The following is a 16,231-nucleotide window of genomic DNA, read 5'->3' on the forward strand; positions in this document are numbered from 1 at the left end:
GTTCGGTGACTTCCGCCGTATCGATTAGCTGCGAGGAGCCACCTGGATGATTTCACACCTGCTCGCTATGGGAACGTTCAAAAATTACGTCCAACATTTGGGGGAGGGGGGGGTCTAGAAAAGTGTGACAGTACATGTAGGGTAGCGCACCCAGAAATCGCCCAGTTTATGCGGGAATTTGTCTTCCGCAGCTTGAAAATCATACTTCTAGGACAAGTCAACTACATTTTTTTGGTTAATATGTAAAAACGCATGTGTTCTTGCTATTACGGGACAAAAATTTATAAATAATGTCGTGAAATCTTTAATAAATGGTTTAATTAAAAACGACCTCAAGGTCCCTAATTTCGACCCCCTTGATCCTATTTTCGCCCACCATTGGAACCAGTTTTCGCTCACTTTAAAAACTTATTGTTTTAACATTCTTTACATGTTTTGATGCTTAGGATAATGTAATTTATCTGCAGATGAACTAAAACATTAATGTATGACGTCAAAATGATGTATCTATTGTGTTTCCAGTTAAGAAAATACACCACAAATAGCCGGCCATGGGTACCATGGGTTCCCACATGATAGAATAACTTCTATTTCCGTTAATTTTCCATCTTTTGTTTATATCATTTTTGGCCTAATTTGATTTGAAATTTGTTTTCCATTAAACAATTATCATAATGAACCGGTGCAGCATTTTTTTTTTCAAAAATAAGACACAATCGAGTACTAGATCAGAAGTAGTCTGAATTTTGAGTTGTAGCATTCTTCATTTATTGCCTCTTACACAACACAGTGACCTGGTTTCATATTATTTGGCCGAATGTCATTTGGTCTCGGGACCCACGCTTTACTTCCCTTCCGAAGGAAGAACTCACGTTTAGCGAGTTTGTCGGGAGTGAGATTCGATCCCAGGTCCTCGGCGTGATAGTCACGTGCTTTAACCATCACTCCACATCCGCTCCACTAAAACATCGAAGTAAACGCTTGACATTTCCAATGTTTTGTCAATGTTGCGACCGTTTTTGGCCTGCTGGGTTATGCGTGCGGAAAAATTTGCACACTTGGCAAAGCGTGTACTGAAGGCTTAAGAAGAATAATCCAAAGGAGGAATTATTTCTGATCATCATATTGGACACATTTTACGCGTTACGTTTTGAACGAGAATCAAACTTTTGTTTCAGAAATTGTTATGTTGTTAAATGCATGATAACCAGCGCTTCAAGCGATCAGATTTGAATATTACAAGCTTCAATTCATGCTTTCTTATTAGGAATTGGGTCTTTTTACTTCAGACGAAACAAAGAAACACATGGTAGCGGGACTCTATCGCAAAAAATAACAAATTTTGGATGAACGCCAAGAATTTTGCTACCTTCTCGAAACAGTTTACATTACAAACGAGTTTGCATCTACATCTAGCTCAACAATACTTGGGTACTATAACATATTGCCACTATCTGATATGGTTTGCCTAAATTGTAAGTAATGGTCGTCAGCATATGATTTTACATTGTTCAACAATAAACATCATGAGAAAAACTAACCTTGTTTGGACTTTATGTCAATTGGTATTTCTCTTTGCGGGATTGCTTAACAATATATCCCTTCCACTCTTAGATTTTTATCCAATCCACCCTCTTATCAAAATACCTACCAGATAAACGATTATGAACTAGAATAAAGCAAGTTTAGGCCTTCTCACCGCTTTCATAAAAATAACAGCTTTTCGGTAAAGTTCGCCCAAGAGGGTCGAAAACTGGCTCAGCGGGTATGAGAAGTACAGTATATGAAGATTCGCCCAGGGCGAATTATGGTTCAGCGTCTTAATTCGAGTACCAGTTTTCGCCATCTGATTTAAATGGAATTTCGCGAATTTAATCACAACATTTCCGTTTAAAAGAGCTTATAAAATATAATTAAATTGATATTCAACGTTATAAACGAAAATATATCGATAAACACTTTCAATATATACATTTATGCCTATTTTCATGTATGGCATTTCTAGTGATTTAACATATGCTGAGGGCTTGGTCTAGCATGGTTTGTCTAAGCATACGATTTACGAATCAATTTCAGAATGTGATGCTACAATTTTAGGTTTTTGATTAAGAATAATGTAAAACTATGTATTGTCATTAGAATTAATCATTCAAAAACAGATTTAATGTATTTAAAATAAAAAAGATCCAGTAGGGTAGGTAATCAAAATTTGAACCAAATTGCGACTTTCCGAAGCAGTGCAAATTTTAAGTGATTTTTTCTCCCACATGGAAATGATTTACTACGGCAAAATCGTATGTACATGAAAGCCACGGGTATAAGCTTTCTGTTAAATGGTAAAAAGTTTGTATTTGCACCGAATTTCATTGAAATATTTGATGTTTCATCAACAATGGTTTTAATCTTAATTTGAACCATCGTAATCATAATTTGAACCAATTTTAATCTTAATTTGAACTACTGGCGGCAGCAGCTCGAGCAACTCACAAAACAGCCAATTCCATGCTAAACAATGAAAAATCACATGAATCTGCTAATTCTCATACCTATTTTTCATTAGGCAGTGGAATCCCAACTCAGAATGTTCGAAATTCTCTGGGAATTTGGAAACTAAATTTGGAATTTTCCATCCCCCAAGAGTAAACAAAGTAACCACTAGCGCGATCTACAGGCCAACACTAGAAGCTCACCCCCGTTTACTAGTTCATATTTAGATTGCAAATGGTTCAACTTAAGATAACATTCTCCAAGTAAGAATCACTTAAATTTGATAATTTTATGACAAATTATGCGGAATATTATTCGGTTGGTCGATTCTATGATAAATAAGCTTTCATTTGACGTGTTCACATATTGCGTGTGATATAATGCATGAGCTGTACGAGTGCACCGAAAATGTGCTTTCTGTTGGGGGAAATGGGTGAAATCACAGTGATTTTTCAATTGCCTGTTTTCCATGACAAAAACGCTTTTTTCAATGCTTTTAAAGTCCATGTTATCAGGTTATATTACGGAAAGCTGTTTAACATCTTTTTCGGGACAACATTTGCCTGAAAAGTACTTCGTTTTAATGAATTTTGAAATGGTTCAAATTAAGATTACAATTTGACTAGTTCAAAGTTTGATTTCTTACCCTACGTGGGCGAAAACTGGGGTGTGGGCGATTTCTGGGTGCGCTACCCTATTTGGTATAGGAAAATTGTGTGACAGAGGGGGGAAGGGGGGGTCTAGAAATCCCGAAAAACGATGGACGTAATATTTGAATCTTCCCTATAGTTTTGATCTCGGATTCAATGGTGTTCCAGTGAAATTCTCTAAGATTCAGGTTAAGATTCTGCAAATCCGAAGAGCTATATGCGTGGTGGCGGTTCCAACCGAATATAGGATCAATTATGCTGTACAGCCGTTACACAGTTTGCAGTGGAGCTTTCGCCTATGTCCATCCGCTTCCAGCTTTGTCTAATAGAAAGATTAGCATTGATAGCTTTTTGTTTCAGTTATTCAATAGCATTTTAACTTACCATTCTCTGAAGATATAAAACTTTGCTTTGAATACCGCGCCACGTTTTCAGTTCGTTTGATCTTTTGTCTGATAAAATCAAAACAAAGTTCATTCTCAACAGAAATTCATCCCAGTTGCTCACACAATAAATTTATGTGTGAACTGTTATAGATTTCAACTATTAGATTTTAAACATAATTCAAAATGGAACAACTTTTCAATATTATGTGTGGGTTATATTAAGGGTATATGTCATCCTAATAGTGTACTGAATGAACTATTCCACAAGAGTATGCACGCTAAGGTCAGTTTACCTATTTTTCTAAAATATGGGTAAATTTTACTCAAATTTGCGTAAACTTTACGCAAATATGGGTAAATAAAACTCATATTTTGCAAAAGTGCACATTCGCATTTATGAGTAATATTTACCCATATTTGGGTTACAATTAGGTACACATTACCCATATTTGAGTCTTGTTTACCTATATTTGAGTATCATTTACGCATATTTGCGATTGTGCACTTTTTGGAAAAAAGGTAAACTGACCTTAGCGTGTGTGTCGTAACATATAAAGAAAATCATTGGAATTCTTTGCGTGTAAAGAACCCAATTGGAGTAGACTCCATACACGCTAAGGTCACTTTACCCAAATATGAGTAAAGTTTACCCATAATCACCGAAAAGTGCACAACCTCATTTTATGGGTAATGGGGCTTTACCCATATTTGAGTAAGTGGCATTCATTGAAATATGGGTAAATGAAAGTACCCAAATATGAGTAAATTTTTGCTGTCTCTTCCAGCCAAATTAGTCAGGAACCTTCAGAAATATCAAAACAGCATTCTATTTACAAAAACAAAAATATTTATTCATTGTAATTTTATTTTGTGGGCATCGATAGTTAATCGAATGAAATAGAAAAAATCAAATAAACCGTTCCTGAAATGTGGTTGTTTCTCAATCCTGGATGCCTGGAGGCAAAGTGTGGCCGAATGGATCAGGATATGGCCAATTGAAAGCTTGCAGCAGCTTCATGCCGGACGATATCTATGCGGTGATTTGCAGATCATTGCAGCTTGCTCCGATGATAGTGCTGTTGTTAACAAAATAAACGGGATGACTAGTTTCAAGCTGGATTCCAGGTCGTTCGACGAAACGACTTCAGCAGAAGTTTCTCGAATAGTATTGCATGTTCTCAGCAATGTGTGACACCGTCCTCTCTGAAGGATTTCGTTACGCACGAGGTTACGGAAATGTTCCTTCGGTAATTCGTTAATCGTGCTGTGTTGGTGAACCCCATGTTCCTAATTTGGTCGGGATTCGGTGGTGTTGCTATCCGGGGCGATGATTGTTCTCGCTGGATGGCCACCGGGAATATCGATGGGATGCTGGCAGAAGTTCGCTGGACCGAAGTCTGTTACTGAACAAAATAAAAACAAATATGCCCAATGCATTATTAATTTCACCAATATTATATTAAATTGTTTATCTTACCTTCTAGAACCTCTTTTTTATTCATTTTTCCCAGGTTTTTTTCCTCACAATTGATTTTGATTACACGAGGTTTTCGTGATCGGTTGATGTTGTAAAACTTTTGGTTTTTCATCCAAATATGAGTAAAGTGCATTACCCATATTTGGGTAAAGTAACTTTGTTCATAATGTGAGTCAAGTTTACCGATTTTTTCAGGTAGTTTTTACCCATAATATGAGTAATGCATGCAAAACCCAAATATGGGTAAATCAACTACTTATTTATGGGTAAACTGACCTTAGCGTGTAGATTGAGTTAGAACTCCTAGATAAAAAAAAACGATCGGAATCGTTGTTGAAATCTACAGAGATTCCTCCAAGGATTCATGCATGAATTCCTCCAAAAATCTTTCCAGGAATTCCTCCAAAATACTTCCAGGGATCTTCCAGGAAAATCCTCCAGGAGTTCCTTTAGAAAATCCTCGGGGAGTTCCTTTAAAGATTACTCCAGTAATTTATCCAGGATGCCTCATATATTTCTCCGGAAAATCCTCAAGTAATAGGCTCCTAAAGTCCTATCGGGATTCTTGTTTTAAACCACAATATATGGTTCAAGAGTACATCTTTACTCATTTTTTGACGTTTTTACTAACCATAGTTGATAATATATAATTTTTATTTATTTAGCCTTTTGTCTCGTCCCTAGCTTATAACACATACTTTGAGTGATTTTTTTCGCCGTGTATATCAGATAGGAACATTTTTAAAATCCCAGTGCGAAAAATGTCGAGCTTAGGGTGTGAACCATTTCGCTTGTTCGTTTAACTTTTAGTTAAAATTTGACACTTGGATAGTTATTTGCCATCGAAAAGTTAAAAAATAACCACGACGGTGGCCCATTTCAAATTTGACAGAGGAGTAGTTATTTGGAACAAAATACAGTACGCAGCCAAATCATTGAGAACAAAAAATAACTATCGAACTGTCAAGGCTAACCCTGCTCGCGAGTAGGGTTATTTTCAAAATAACCATCGAAGTGTCAAATTTTAACTAAAAGTTAAACCAACAAGCGAAATGGTTCACACCCTTAGTCACACAAGGTTGATCTCAAATGTCAAAGTAGAACTATTTACCATTTTACTTATTTCGAATTTTCTCATTATTCCTTTGTTTTTCAAGTTCGAGTAAAGTACAATTCCGATTAGAATACCATGCTTGATCGTCATAGGCGAAACTACCGGGGGTGCCGGGGTTGCCAGGCACCCCCTAGAATTTGAATGTATTGCTGGTAAGATATGGGGCGACTAATGATGAATGGATGAGCTAATGAATATTTGTCTGTAGTGCACCCCCTGGCAAAAAATCGTAGTTTCGCCCATGTTGATCGTATTATTTAATATAAGCGAGATTTCGTCTTTAATTTTAGGACCCTATTCCTCAAGAAATTCCTCCAGGAATTCCTTAAGAAATTCCACGAGAAGATCCTTCAGACATTCCTCCAGAAATTCCTCCAGAGATTCCTCTTGAAATTTCTTTTAGGAAAAATCCTACAGGATTTGCTCCACGGATGCCTCCAGAAAATCTTATAAAAAAATCTCACGAATGTCTCCAGAAAATTATCCAGAAAACTCTTAACCCTTCAGCGCGCGCGCTGTTGTAAAAAGTACAACACTACCAAAAAACCTCGCTTTTCGTATACAGCGCGAGCGCGGTGCAGTTTCGGTTGTTTGATGGCGCGCGCGCTGGAAGGTTAAGAAGATACTTCAGGAATTGCTCCAGGAATTCATCCATGAATTTCTTCAGAAAATCCTTTCAAAATTCGTCCAGAAATTCAGGAAGAATGTCAGAAATTACTTCAGGAGTTCCTCCAAAAATTGCTCCAGGAATTCCTCCAGGGATTCTTCCAGAAAATCCTAAAGGCATTTCTCACGGATGTCTCCAGAAAACTATCCAAGAAATTCTCAAGGATTTTTTTCAGGGATTCCACTAGAAATTCATCCATGAATTTCTTCAGGAAATCCTTCTTAAATTCCTCCACAAATTCTTCCAGGAATTCTTCCAGGAATAGGCTCCTAAAGTCCTATCGGGATTTTTGTTTTAAACCACAATATATGGTTCAAGAGTACATATTTACTCATTTTTTGACGTTTTTATTAACCGTACACGGAGAGACGAAACTACCCAAAAGTGAGTTCTTTCCACCCAACTTCGGGGTTGCGTGTGTCAAGCCAATTTTGAGTTGATGGAATCGATGTTTTTGTTGGGTTGTTCCCGCTTGCTTCCATGTGAAAAAAATACCTAATTTTAAGTTTTTTCCACTCAACCGAAATTTTGACTAGGTTGTATTCACTCAAATTTGAGTACTGTGCTAGAAACTCAGGTTTGGCTTGACGCACGGAACTGCAAAAGTTGGGCTGTTTCTCTCTTCACTCTCTGACAACAACAGAAAGAGCGCATGAAAAGGGAGATGAAAAAGAACTCAAATTTGAGTTTAAAAGTACCTAATTTTGAGTTTTTCAGTTTCTCCGTGTAGTTGAAAATATATAATTTTTATTTTTTTAGCCTTTTGTCTCGTCCCTAGCTTATAACACATACTTTGAGTGATTTTTTATCACCGTGTATGTCAGATAGGAACATTTCTGGAGCTCGATTTGAATAGGTCGTATGTGCTTTTGTCGATATAAAATTCGATCAGTTTATTTTAGTCATTGCAGCAATATGGCAGATATTTTGCAAACTTTTAATGATGGAACAGAAAGCCTGTTTTGTGGGGACTCTGCTGTATGTATCAACTTTGCTCAATTTCAACGGTTTTCGCTATAATAAGCGAATCCAACTGATCGAATTTTTAATCGACAAAAGCACATACGACCTATTCAAATCGAGCTCAAGATTTTTGTAATCCCAGTGCGAAAAATGTCGAGCTCAGTCACACAAGGTTGACCTCAAATGTCAAAGTAGAACTATTTACCATTTAACTTATTTCAAATTTTCTCATTATTCCTTTGTTTTTCAAGTTCGAGTAAAGTGCAATCACAGAGAAACAGACGTAACACTTAGAACAAATTTCTTAAAAAAAAATCGTCACGGAAACGCAATCGCCCAATGTTAAACGTACTGTGTTTGGCCGGGCCGCCACCAGATGGCGGTAGTGAGAAAATGTCAAACAGGAGCAAAAACAACACCAACGCCGCGAGTGGTCAATCGACCTACTACTGAATATTTGAATCAACCGTTAAAAAGGTGGTCGATGAGAGGCGTTGAGGAGTGTGCTGTCTGTTTCTCTGTGGTGCAATTCCGATTAGAATTCCACGCTTGATCGTATTATTCAATATAAGCAAGATTTCGTCTTTAATTTTAGGACCCTATTCCTCCAGGGATTTCTCCAGAAAATCCAAAATTCCTCCAGAGAATCCTAACGGAATGTCTCCCGGAACACTTCCAGGAATTCCGCGAGGAATTTCTCCAGGGAATCCTCCACGGATTCCTCCAGGAATTTCTCCGGATTTTTTCCAGGGATTTCTTCAGGAATTCCTCCAGCGATTCAATAATGAATTTCTTCAGAAATTTCTCAAGAAATTCCTCCAGAAATTCTTCTAGGTATTCCTTCAGAAATTCCTCGAGGAGTTCCTTCAGACATTTCTCCAGAAACTCCTTCAAGATGCCTCCAGGGATTTATTCCAGGAATTCTCAAACGGAATCCTCCAGAAACTCCCACAGGAATTTCTCCTGGAACTTTTCCAAGAATTCCTCGAAGAAGACTGCGAGGAATTCCTCCAGGGATTCATTAATGAAATTCCTCCAGAAATTCCACCAGTAATTTCTCTAGAAATATCTCCAGGAAGCCTCTTTTATTTCTCCAGAAATTCCACAAATAATTCCTCCATGTATTCCTCCAGTAAATACCTCAAGAATTCCTCCAGAGATCCCTCCTGAAATTTTTTCTAGGAAAAATCATATAGGAATGTCTGCCAGGATTCCCCCAATATATCCTCCAGGGAATCCTCTAGGAATTGCTCCACGGATTCCTCAATTATATTCTAAATCTAAAGGAATTTCTCACGGAACTCTTCCAGGAATTCCTCCAAGGATTCCTCCAGGAAATTCTCAAGGGATTCATCCATGAATTCCTTAAGAAATTCCTCAAATATTTCCTCGGAAATTCATACAGGAATTATTTCAGAAATTTGTCGACGAAGAACTCCAGAAATTCCTCCAGTAATTCCTCCAGGAAATCCATCAGCGATTCCTTCAGAAAACCCTCTAGGAATTTCTGTCAGAATTCCCCGGGAATGTCTCCCGGAACTCTTCCAAGAACTCCTCTAGAAGTTCCGCAAGGAATTTGTCCAGGTCTTCCACGATGCCACGGATTCCTCCAGGAATTTCTTCAAAATCTTCGAGGATTTCCTTCAGGCATTCTTCCAGAAATTCCTCCAAGCTACCATTAGGGATTTCTTTCAGGAATTCCACAACGGAATCCTAAAGTTGTTTCTCCCGAAACTATTCCAGGAATTCCTCGAATAATTCCGCGAAAACTCTTCCAGGGATTCCTCCACGAATTTCTCCTGAGTTTTTTATCCAGAAATTTCTTCAGGAATTCCTCCAGGGATTCAATAATGAATTTCTTCAGAAATTCCTTAAACAATTCTTCCAGAAATTCCTCCAGGAATTCCTTCAGAAACTCCACAAGCAGTTCCTCCAGACATTCCTTCAGAATTTTTTCCAGGAAACTTCATATATTTCTCCATAAATTCCTCAAATAATTCCTCTAAAAATTCCTCCAGTAAATACTCCAAGAATTCCTCCAGAGATTCCTCCTGAAATTTCTTCTTGGAAAAATTTATTAGGAATGTCTGCTTGAATTCCTCCAGGAATCCCTCCAGGAATCGCTTAACGGATTCCTCCAGATAATCCTAAAGGTATTTCTCACGGATCTCATCCAGGAATTCCTCCTACAATTTCTCGAGAAATTTCTACAAGGATTCCTCCATGGATTAATCCAGGAATTTCTTCAGAGATTTATCTAAGAATTTCGTCAGAAATTCCCCATAAATTCTCCCAGAAATTCATTCAGGAACTCTTTCAGAAATTTGTCGAGGAAGCACGCTAGAAAATTCTCCAGGAAATCCTCCAGGGATTCCTCCACAAAATCCTCTGGAATTTCTGCCAGAATTCCTCCAGGGAATTCTAAAGAAATGTCTTCTGGAACTCTTCCAGGAATTCCTCCAGGAATACCTCCAGGGATTCATTGTTAAATTTCTTCAGAATACATTGAACAATTTCTTCAATTCCTCCAGGAATTTGTCCAGGAAGCTTCATATAATTCTCTAGAATTTCCTCAAATAATTCCTCCAGGAAATGCTCCAATAAATACTCCAGGAATTCCTCCAGAGATTCCTCCTGAAATTTCTTCCAGGTAAAATCCTCTAGGAATGCCTGCAGGAATTTCTCCAATATTTCCTCCAGGGATACCTGCAGGAATTGCTGCATGGATTCATCCATGGATTCATCCATGGATTTCTCCAGAAATTTCTACAGGAAATTCTCAAGGACTTCTTCAGGAATTCCTTCAACGATTTATCTTTGAATTTCTTCAGAAATTCCTCAAAATTTGCTCCTGATATACCTCCAAGAATTCCTCCAGAAAATTCCTTAGGAATTTGTGCCAGAATTCCTCCTAAAGGAATGGCTTCCGGGATTCTTTCAAGAACTCCTTCAGGGATAGCTCCATGATTCCCCCAGGAATTTCAACAGGAAATTTTGCTAAGAATTTTTCAGGGATTTCTCCTGAAATTTCTCCAGGGAATTCCTTCACGGATTCCTGCAGGAATTTCTTTTAGGATTACAGCAGGGATTTTTCCAGGAATTTTCCAAAGCTATCTCCAGGATTTCCAAGGATTCCTTTAAGAATGCTTTCTTTACGAATTCCTCTAGAAACTCTTCCAGAATTCCTCCAGGAATTACATCAGGAATTTCCCAGAGCTTCCTCCAGTATTTCTTCCAAGGATTTGTTTATGAATACCTCTAGGGATTCCTCCAGGAATTCCTCCACTATATTAGTGCAAGTTTTATTCTCATAATTCTTCCACGGGTTCTTCCAGAGATTTATCCAGGATTTTTTTCAGGGATTTCTCAAGGAACTACTCCAGCAGGAATTCTTCTAGAAACTGCTCCAAATGTCCCTCCAGAAATATTCTCAGAGATTCCTGCAGAAATTTCTCCAGGCATTCTTCCACAAGTTCGTGCAGGAATTCCTACACGGAAACCTTCAGGCATTCTTCTAAGTATTCCTGCAGGAAATTCTTCAGGGGTTCGAGGTGGTGTAGTGATTATCAAAATCATCCACGGAAGGTTATTTTGATGCACGAATCACAAAAAATATATATATATATAAAATTCGGCGTATAAGATGCCTGGATGCTACAATGAACACCAACAAGGTGCATAGAATTTTAAAAAGGTGTGTGATGTGAGTATAAGGCAATCTGGCGTTCATCAATTTCCTCCAGGAAATTCTCAAGGGATTCATCCATGAATTCCTTAAGAAATTCCTCAAATATTTCCCCGGAAATTCATACAGGAATTATTTCAGAAATTTGTCGACGAAGAACTCCAGAAATTCCTCCAGTAATTCCTCCAGAAAACCCTCTAGGAATTTCTGTCAGAATTCCCCGGGAATGTCTCCCGGAACTCTTCCAAGAACTCCTCTAGAAGTTCCGCAAGGAATTTGTCCAGGTCTTCCACGATGCCACGGATTCCTCCAGGAATTTCTTCAAAATCTTCGAGGATTTTCTTCAGGCATTCTTCCAGAAATTCCTCCAAGATACCTTTAGGGATTTTTTTCAGGAATTCCACAACGGATTCCTAAAGAAAATCCTAAAGTTGTTTCTCCCGAAACTTTTCCAGGAATTCCTCGAATAATTCCGCGAAAACTCTTCCAGGGAATCCTCCACGAATTTCTCCTGAGTTTTTTTTTTCCAGAAATTTCTTCAGGAATTCCTCCAGGGATTCAATAATGAATTTCTTCAGAAATTCCTCAAACAATTATTCCAGAAATTCCTCTAGGAGAATTCCTTCAGAAACTCCACGAGCAGTTCCTCCAGACATTCATTCAGAAATTTTTTCAGGAAACTTTATATATTTCTCCATAAATTCCTCAAATAATTCCTCTAGAAATTCCTCCAGTAAATACTCCAAGAATTCCTCCAGAGATTCATCCTGAAATTTCTTCTTGGAAAAATTTATTAGGAATGTCTGCTTGAATTCCTCCAGGAATCCCTCCAGGAATCGCTTCACAGATTCCTCCAGATAATCCTAAAGGTATTTCTCACGGATCTCATCCAGGAATTCCTCCTACAATTTCTCGAGAAATTTCTACAAGGATTCCTCCATGGATTAATCCAGGAATTTTTTCAGAGATTTATCTAAGAATTTCGTCAGAAATTCCTCATAAATTCCCCCAGAAATTCATTCAGGAACTCTTTCAGAAATTTGTCGAGGAAGCACGCTAGAAAATTCTCCAGGAATTCTTCCAGGGATTCTTCCAGAATTCCTCCAGGAATTACATCAGGAATTTCCCAGAGCTTTCTCCAGTATTTCTTCCAAGGATTTGTTTATGAATACCTCCAGGGATTCCTCCAGGAATTTTTCCTGGAGTTTCTCCACGTATTCTACGAGGAATTCCTCCACTAAATTAGTGCAAGTTTTATTCTCATATTTTTTCCACGGGTTCTTCCAGAGATTTATCCTGGATTTCTTTCAGGGATTCCTCAAGGAACTACTCCAGCAGGAATTCTTCTAGAAACTGCTCCAAATGTCCCTCCAGAAATATTCTCAGAGATTCCTGCAGAAATTCCTCCAGCCATTCTTCCACAAGTTCGTGCAGGAATTCCTACACGGAAACCTTCAGGCATTCTTCTAAGGATTCCTGCAGGAAATTCTTCAGAGGTTCGAGGTGGTAGAGTGATTATCAAAATTATCCAAGATCCCTACATAATGCTGAGATCATTGGGATGGTGCAGAGAATACTGATATAGAGCATGGCATTCAAAGACGGTGCATGATGTCAGTATATTGCATTAGAGTTGACATGGTACATGAAATGCTATTTTTATGTACCGTAAAACGGGGTATCTTTGATAATGCGGGTAACTTTGATAGTGTGACAGGCATTGTATAGTTTATCTTATAACTATGATTCCTTTAACCAGTTAAGAAAAAAGCAAACGTAGATCAATTCTACACATATGAAAGTTTATCTTAGAAGTATTTTCATTAAACCTAGTTTATATGCAGCTTTTTGGACGAAAACTAAAAATTGTTGATATTTTTGTCATTTGTCAACCTCTTTAAACAATCTGCTATACGACTTCGTTTCAACTATTTTTTCAATTGATGGACTCTTATTCTCGATAGATGCAAGGTTGCAACCATTCATTTGCAAAAATTTACATTCATTTGCTATTATCTCAGTTCAGAAGCATGCTATCGAAAAACAATGTATGGATGAATTTAACCTTGTAGTTTTATCTGAAAGTTTGCCGAATAACATTGGGGTCGCACACGCATTCCAAAGTCGTGAGCGAGCTGTGAAGGCAACTTTCCACAGCGTGAATGAAATTTATATTCACCGCGTGGAGAGTTGCCTTCAAAGCTCGCTCACGACTTTGGTATACGTTTGCGACCCCAATGTTATTCGGCAAACTTTCAGATAAAACTACAAGGTTAAATTCATCCATACATTGTTTTTCGATAGCATGCTTCTGAACTGAGATAATAGCAAATGAATGTAAATTTTTGCAAATGAATGGTTGCAACCTTGGATAGATGCATCATACAAGATTCTAAATCTGGGCTTGAATCTCTTAAAAAATGTGTTTTTACGACATTTTGTAAATTGGGACATAGATTTTCATACACCGATAAACGATTAAAAGTATGTGTGTTACATACTATATGTGTTGTTCAAAATTTATTAATAAAACATTCAAAAACTACAAAAAAACTCATCATGAAAAGCATGTACTCATATGTTGATGTACTGTGATAAACTTATATTTTTACAAAGATAATGATTTTTGATAGTTAAATTCATTGTGTTTTTCACTTAGTACTTCACAAACAACTTTAGCAAAAAATCAATGTTTTGGTATAAAAATCTATTTGGTATATTCCACAAGGCTTCTTTTATCATGTTCATACTCCTAAGCTTTGAATCTGTAAGTATTTTTTTAAAGCTTTAATGTACTTTCAGGGCGCTATCAAAGTTACCCCAAAATGACAATCTGATTCTCGCACATATGAAAAACTAAAAGTCACCCAAAATCGGATCTTTCAATTGCAATTGATAACTGATACCCCAGTATTTGTTTTAAAAATACAAAACTAGGGGAAATACTGTTATATGAAAAAATATTAAGAAAATTCGCTGAAAAACTATCAAAGTTACCCCGTTTTACGGTACAATACTTCATATAATAATAATAATGGTGCAATAGATGCCTAGATGGTATAGTGAACGCCACGATTACGCTTGAAATGCTTTAGTAGTACATGAAATTTAAAGATGGTGTATGATTTCATAATTAGACACATATCTGATTCAAAGATGGTGCGTGAGGTGGTGCCTAGATGATTCTGCGAACATCATGGTGGTGCATGGAATGCAAAGAAGCTGCATGATGGTGCATTAGCTTCATTAGCATTAGCTTAGATTCTGTTATACTCAACATGTTTCATATTAAGGTGCACTTGCAATTCGTGCAATGGTGCAGGAAGCTCAATGTGGAAATCAACATGATCCAGGTACGTGGAATGCTAGTTTGTATGCGAATTGCCAAAATGGTGCATCGAATTCAAACGTAAACCACATCATAATGGTGAATTTGATGCCTAGATGATATAGTGAATGCCAAAATGGTGCATCAAAAGCTTTGAAACAGGCGCATGATGCTGTAATAGTTTTAACCGTTATTCAAAGATTATCAACATGTTGCATGGTTAGGTACACGAATTGCAAAAATGGTGCATAGAATACAAAATAAAAGTATTCTATGTGATGCTCACAATACAATGGTGCATCAGATGCCTAGATGATATAACAAACGCTGAAATGGTGCTTGGGAAGCTTTGATGGTGTCACAGTTATTCAGTGATACCCATTATTTTGTATGGCTGATGCACAAATTACAAAAATGGTGCTTAGAATTTAATGTGGTGCCGAATTCACCATGGTTCACGTACAAGGAATACATTTTAGAATACAAAATGCCAAAATGGTGCATGTTATTCAAATGTGGTGCTGTCATTACTTATTAGTTTGAAGATGGTGCGTAAGATCAGCCTTGATGATCATGAGAACATCATGGTTGTGCATGGGATACTAAGCAATTATTTGTGTCAGTGGTGCATTACCATCATAATTCAGTGATTCTCAATATTGTTTGGTTAGATTCAAGGTGCAAGAATTGTATAAGTGGTGCATAGAATTTAATGTGGTACGGAAGCAGGCATGGATCAGGTACATGGATTACAATTTGGTGTACGATATGCCAAAATGGAGCATGTAAAACTCAAATCAGAATAAAATGCTTAGATGATATATGAGATGTTCAGATGGTGCATGGAACTTGAAAAAGCTGCATGATGTCAGTATACTGCATTTCATGGCAGTGTATAATTCAATTACTCTCAATATGCTGCATGAGATGCTATTAACCCTCGAGGCGTCAATTTTTCGACGTTCGCACCATATTTCTTAAATGTATCTTTTTTTTATATAAAAGGAGGGCGTCATGGCAAATCAAATCAAGGCAATCAAATCATTCAATCTGTTTTCAATCAATTATTTCAGAACATGGAATTTTTACAAAACTGTGAGTTTGTGGAATACTGATTGAAGAACTCCGCGAATTTAGCTATCAAAAATCATTATCTTTGTGAAACTGTATTAGTTATACGGTACATCAACGTATGTATGATTACATGCTACACTTATGTATGGGCTCTTTCTATGTTGATGATTGGACTTGGACCTAAGGATTATAAACGCTTCCATGTACTTGGCCAGGTGTGTGAAGCTGACATTGTAGACAGTACCGAAATCAACAATGTCAATGTATATATTCAAGTTTGCAACTCCATCCAATATATGCTATGCCATGCTATTTGTTCAAATTTGCAAATCTAAACTGTCAGTCTACCACAGTCTGCTGTAAGTGGATACCTTTCAATAAATGATCAAGTGCGCACGAG

Source organism: Aedes albopictus, chromosome 2, assembly GCF_035046485.1.
Source record: "Aedes albopictus strain Foshan chromosome 2, AalbF5, whole genome shotgun sequence".
Classification (NCBI taxonomy): Eukaryota; Metazoa; Arthropoda; class Insecta; order Diptera; family Culicidae; genus Aedes; species Aedes albopictus.